This window comes from Eubalaena glacialis, chromosome 2, assembly GCF_028564815.1.
Source record: "Eubalaena glacialis isolate mEubGla1 chromosome 2, mEubGla1.1.hap2.+ XY, whole genome shotgun sequence".
NCBI lineage: Eukaryota > Metazoa > Chordata > Mammalia > Artiodactyla > Balaenidae > Eubalaena > Eubalaena glacialis.
Genome location: NC_083717.1, coordinates 147,852,282 through 147,858,661, shown reverse-complemented (window position 1 = coordinate 147,858,661; position 6,380 = coordinate 147,852,282).

Here is a 6,380-nt window from a genome sequence, read left to right as displayed (position 1 = left end):
CTAGAAAATAACTACAGCTACTATAATTTGTTAATGTGTACACAAGATAAAAAGATATAAATTGTGAAATCAAAAATATAAAATGTGGGTGGGGGGTAAAAAAGTACAGCTTTACAATGTGTTCAAACTTAAGTTATTATCAACTTAAAATAGACTTAAAAGATATTTCATGTAAGCCTCATGATAATCACAAAACAAAAACCTATAGTAGATACACAAAAGATAAAGACATTTAAGGTTACCACTACAGAAAATCATCCAATCACACAGAAGAGAGCAAGAGAAGAAGAAAGGAACAAAGGAATTACAAAACATCCAGAAAACAATCAACAAAATGGTAATAAGTTCATACCTATAGATAATTACTTTATATGTAAATGGACTTCAGAAAATTCTCCAATTGAAAGATATAGAATGGCTGATGGATTAAAAACAACAACAACAACGAAAAATAAGACCCAAATATATGCTGCCTACAAGAGACTCACATCAGCTTTAAGGACACACACAGACAGAAAGTGAAGATATGGGAAAAAATAGTCTATGCAAACAGAAACCAAGAGAAAGCTGTGGTAGCTATACTTACATCAGACAAAACAGACTTAAAAACACACCTGTAATAGGAGATGAAGAAGGTCTTTATATAATGATAAAGGGGTCAATCCAACAAGAGGATATAGCATTTGTAGATTTACATGCACCCAACATAGGAACACCTAAATATATAAAGCAAATATTAATAGACTGAAAGGGAGAAACAGATAGCAATATAATAATAGTAGGGCACTTCAATACTCACTTTCATCAATGGATGCATCAACTAGACAGAAAATCAATAAGGAAACATTGGACTTCAAAAACACATTAGACCAGATGAACTTAACACACAGTTACAGAACATTCCATCCAAAAGTAGCAGAATACACATTTTTCTCAAGCACACCTAAAACATTCTCCAGGATAGATCATATGTTAGGTCACAAAACAAGTCTCAATAGATCTAAGAAGACTGAAATCATACTGAGCATTTTTCTCTACCATGGTATGAAACTAGAAATCAATTACAAGAAGGAAACTGGAAAATCCACAAATACATGCAGATTAAACAACATGCTACCAAACAATCAATGTGCCAAAGAAGAAATAAAAAGAGAACTCAAAAAATATCTTGAGACAAATGAAAATGGATATACAACATACAAAAATTTATGGGCTATAGCAAAAGCAGTTCTAAGAGGGAAGTTCATAGTGATAAATGCCTACATCAAGAAACAAGAGTGATCTCAAATAAACAACCTAACTTTACATCTTAAGGAACTACAAAAAGAAGAACAAACTAAGCCCTTAGTCAGTAGAAGGAAGGGCATAATAAAGATCAGAGTGGCAATGAATGAAATAGAGACTAAAAAGACAACAGAAAAGATTGATGAAACTAAGCTGGTTCTTTGAGAGGATAAACTAAATCAACAGCTTTAGCTAGACTAACCAAGAAAAAAAGGGGAGAGGGCTCAAATAAGGTCAGAAATGAAAGAGGAGAAATTATAACTGATACCACAGAAATACAAAGGTTTATAGGAGAATATGATGAACAATTATATGCCAACAAATTGGACAACCTAGAAGAAATGGACAAATTCCTAGAAACATACAATCTATCAAGACTGAATCATGAAGAAACAGAAAACCTGACTAGACCAATTACTAGTAAGGAGATTGAATCAGTAATCAAAAACCTCCCAACAACGAAAGTCCAGGACCAAGTTGGCTTCACTGGTGAATTTTTCCAAATTCAACAATTTAATACCTATACTTCTCAAATGCTTCCAAAAAATTGAAGAAGACAGAATGCTTCCAAACAAATTTTACAAGGCCAGCATTACCATGATACCAAAACCAGACAAAGGGCACCACAAAAAAAGAAAATTACAGGCCAATATCCTTGATAAACATAGACACAAAAATCCTCAACAAAATATTAACAAACTGAATTCAACAATACATTAAAAGGATCACACACCATGATCCAGTGGGATTTATTCCAGGGATGCAAGAATGGTTCAAAATCTACAAGTCAATCAACTTAATACACAACATTAACAAAATTAAGGATAAGAATCATATGATTATCTAAGATGCAGAAAAAGCATTTGACAAAATTCAACATCCATTCTTGATAAAAACACTCAACAAAGTGGGTATAGAGGGAACATACCTCAACATAAGAAAGGCCATATATGACAAGCCCACAGCAAATATCATTCTCAATGGTGAAAAACTGAAAGCTTTTCCTCTAAGATCAGGAACAAGACAAGGATGCCCACTCTTGACATTTTTATTTAACATAGTCCTGGGAGTCCTAGCCAGAGCAATTAGGCAAGAAAAATAAAGGGCACCCAAATCAGAAAGGAAGAGTAAAACTGTCTTTATTTTCAAATGACATGGTATTATACATAGGAAACCCTAAAGTTTAAAGACTTCACAAAAAAACTGTTAGAACCAACAAATTCAGTAAAGTTCAGGAAACAAAATCAATGTACAAGAATCAGTTGTGGTTTTCTACACTAATAACAAACTACCAGAAAGAGAAATTTAAAAAACAGTCTTATTTACAATTGCATCAAAAGAACACAATGCCTACAAATATATATATATATATATATCCAAGGATGTGAAAGACCTGTACACTGAATACTACAAGACACTGATGAAAGAAACTGAAGAAGTCACAAATAAATGGAAAGATATTCTGTGTTCATGGATCAGAAGAATTAATATTGTTAAAATGTTCATACTAACCAAAGCAATCAACAGATTAAATGCAATCCCTATCAAAATTCCAATGGCATTTTTCACAGACATAGAACAAATAATTCTAAAATCTGACCCCGAAAAGCCAAAGCAATCCTGAGAAAGAACAAAGTTTCAGGCATCACACTTCCTGATTTCAAACTGTATTACAAAGCAGTAGTATCAAAACAATATGGTAGTGACTTCCCTGGTGGCGCAGTGGTTAGGAATCTACCTGCCAACTCAGGAGACAGGGGTTTGATCCCTGGTCTGGGAAGATCCCACATGCTGTGGAGCAACTAAGCCCATGTGCCACAACTACTGAGCCTGTACTCTAGAGCCCATGAGTCACAACTACTGAGCCTGCGTGCCACAACTACTGAAGCCCGCATGCTCTAGGGCCCATGTGCCACAACTACTGAGCCCGCATGCTGCAACTACTGAAGCCCACACGCCTAGAGCCTGTGCTCCGCAACGAGAAGCCATCTCAATGAGGAGCCCATGCACCACAACGAAGAGTAGCCCCTGCTCACTGCAACTAGAGAAAGCTGGCACGCAGCAACAAAGACCCAACGCAACCAAAAATAAATAAATAAATAAATTTATTAAAAAAACAATACAGTATTGGCATTGAAAACAGACACATAGATCAATGGAACAAAACAAAGAACCCAGAAATAAACACATACATGTATGATAAGTTAATTTACAACAAACAAACAAGAATATGCAATGGGTAAAGGATAGTCTCTTCAATAAACAGTGCTAGAAAAAGCGACAACTACATGCAAAAGAACGAAACCGGACCCCATCTTACATCCTACACAAATATCAACTCAAACTGGAGTAAATACTCAAACATAAGACCTAAAACCATAAAACTCCTAGACGAAAACATGGGGGTAAGCTCCCTGACATCAGTGTTGGCAGTGATTTTTTAGATTTGATACCAAAAGCAAAAATAAACAAGTGGGACTACATCAAACTAAGAAGCTTCTGTACAGAAAAGGAAACCATAAACAAAATGAAAAGGCAACCTACCAAATGGGAGAAAACATTTGCAAACTATATATCTCACAAGAGGTTAATATCCAAAATATATAAAGAACTCATACAACTCAATAGCAACTCCCCCAAAACAAAACAAACAAAAACCCTCCAAAAGACAAAACCCCAATTTGATTAAAAAATGGGCAGTGGAGCTGAATAGACAGCTTCCAGTGTAGACATATGTAAGGCCAACAGGTGTATGAAAAGGTGCTCAATTGTCACTAATCATTAGGGAAATGCAAGTCAAAACCATAACGAGATATCACCTCACACCTGTTAGAACGGCATCATCAAAAAGGCAGATAACAAGCATTGGTAAGGGTTTGGAGAAAGGGGAACCCTTGTGTCCTACTGGTGAGAATGTAAATCGGTGCAGCCACTATGGAAAACAGTATGGAGGTTCCTCAAAAAATTAAAAATAGAACTACCATATGATCCAGCAATCCCACTGTGGGTATTTTTCCGAAGGAAACAAAATCTCTATCTTATACATCAAAAGATATATGCACCCCCATGTTCATAGCAGCGTTACTGACAATAGCCAAGACATGCAAACAACTTGTGCATCCACTGACAGGTGAGTAGATAAAGAAGTTTAGGCACACACGCACATGGTGGAATATTACTCAGCAATAAAAAAGAAGAAAATCTTGCCATTTGTGAAAACATGGATGGACCCTGAAAGCATTATGCTAAGTGAAAAAAGTCAGACAGAGAAAGACAAATACTATATAATTTCATTTATATGTAGAATCTAAACAAGACTAATTCATACATAAAGAGAACAAATTGGTGGTTGCCAGAGTAGGGGGATGGAGGGTGAAATGAGAGGAAGGTGGTCAAAAGATACAAACTTCCACTTATAAGATAAATAAGGTCCAGAGATATAATGTGATATATGGTGACTATAGTTAACAATACTGTACTATATATCTGAAAGTTGCTAAGAGAATAAATCCTAAAAGTTCTCATCACAAGAAAAAAAATCTGTAACCATGTGTGGTGATAGACGTTAACAAAACTGATTGTGGTGATCATTTCCCAATATTTACATATATCAAATCATTATGTTGTACACCTAAACCTAATATAATGTTATACACCAATTATATTTCTATTAAAAAAAAGAATCCATAAAATAAATAAAAATCACCAGAGGACACACCAACGGTTCTATTAAACTAGAAGTTGACATTGTCACCTGGCTACCTTGGGCTGCTCATTGCAACAGTCAAAGAAAGAGGGTCACTGTCTGGTCAGAGTGACTGACTTTGTTGAAGAGGAATTGGGTTCCTATGGCACAATGAGGGTAAGGAGTAGTATGTCTCAAATGCAGCTCTTTTGGGGTACCTCTTAGAACTCCTGTGGTCTCTGATACATTTTATAATTAATTGTTTCACTCTGATAAATGACAAAATTTACAGGGTTCTTTTGCTCAGGAGGAGCTCATTGTAAACATAGGGCCAGAAGTCTGAAAGAAAACAAGGCTATATGTTTCTTAAGATTAGTGGTGTTTATTTTTGTTTATGTCTTAATTCTTTTGTATGTTTAAGGGTAAAAACAAGGATAGATAGAGATATTTGAAGTTATGAGAATACATCAATCAGCAAAAGAGTTATCTGAAATTTAAGTCTCACAAATAAGCAGAAAATATTATTTCTGGCAGACTATATATGGTGTTAATTCTTTGCACCGTATTAAGAACAATTTCAATAAGTTGAAATTTATGGTACAAGGCAAGGAATGGGAGCTACTAGTTACGTAACTTCGGCAAATTACTTAACATCTCTGAAACTCTTTCCCAATCTGTAAAATGAGGGCACGTGCTAGTTAGGTAAGACGCTTTGTAAGTGGGAGTTCAGAGAAAAGTCAGTTTTCTTCTCCTAACCCAGGGTTTCTCAACTTCAGCAATACTGACATTTCAGGCCAGGTAATTCTTTATTGTGGGGAGCTGTCCTTTGTATTGTAAAACATGTCGCAGCGCGTGCCTGATCTCTACCCATATCTACCCTCTATCATCTGGAGAGATGCCAGTAACACCTCTCTCCCAGACTTGAGGTTGAAAATGACCACACATTGCCAACTGCCTCCTGGGAGGCAAAATCGCCACAGCTGAGAATCATTGTCCTAACCCCCGTGTTCATCCAAAAAGGATCTGAGCGAGAAATAAAACGTAGTCTCGGAGTAGAATGCAGGGGTCCCACCTCACAGAGGCAGGATGTGTGACTCAGAAAACTGGGGATGAGGAGCTTCGAGCCTCCAGCGAGTAGCCGAAGTCCTAATCAATGAATGAACTGACTACGAAGGGAAGGTGCAACGAGGGGCAAACGAAGAGGGCAAGAGGCCGAGACTCTGGTCTCTGAGAACCAAAGATGCACACACTCGTCACCACTTACAGTGCTTAGCTGACTCCGAGGCAAAATTATGTCCAGTTAAACCGAGACGCTGAGGCCGCGGGGTAAGCCTTAGGGAGCGAGGAGCAGGTGCCGCGCGGGGCCGAGATTCCTTGCCGGCATTCGTTGCCGGCACGCCTACCTGGTGGA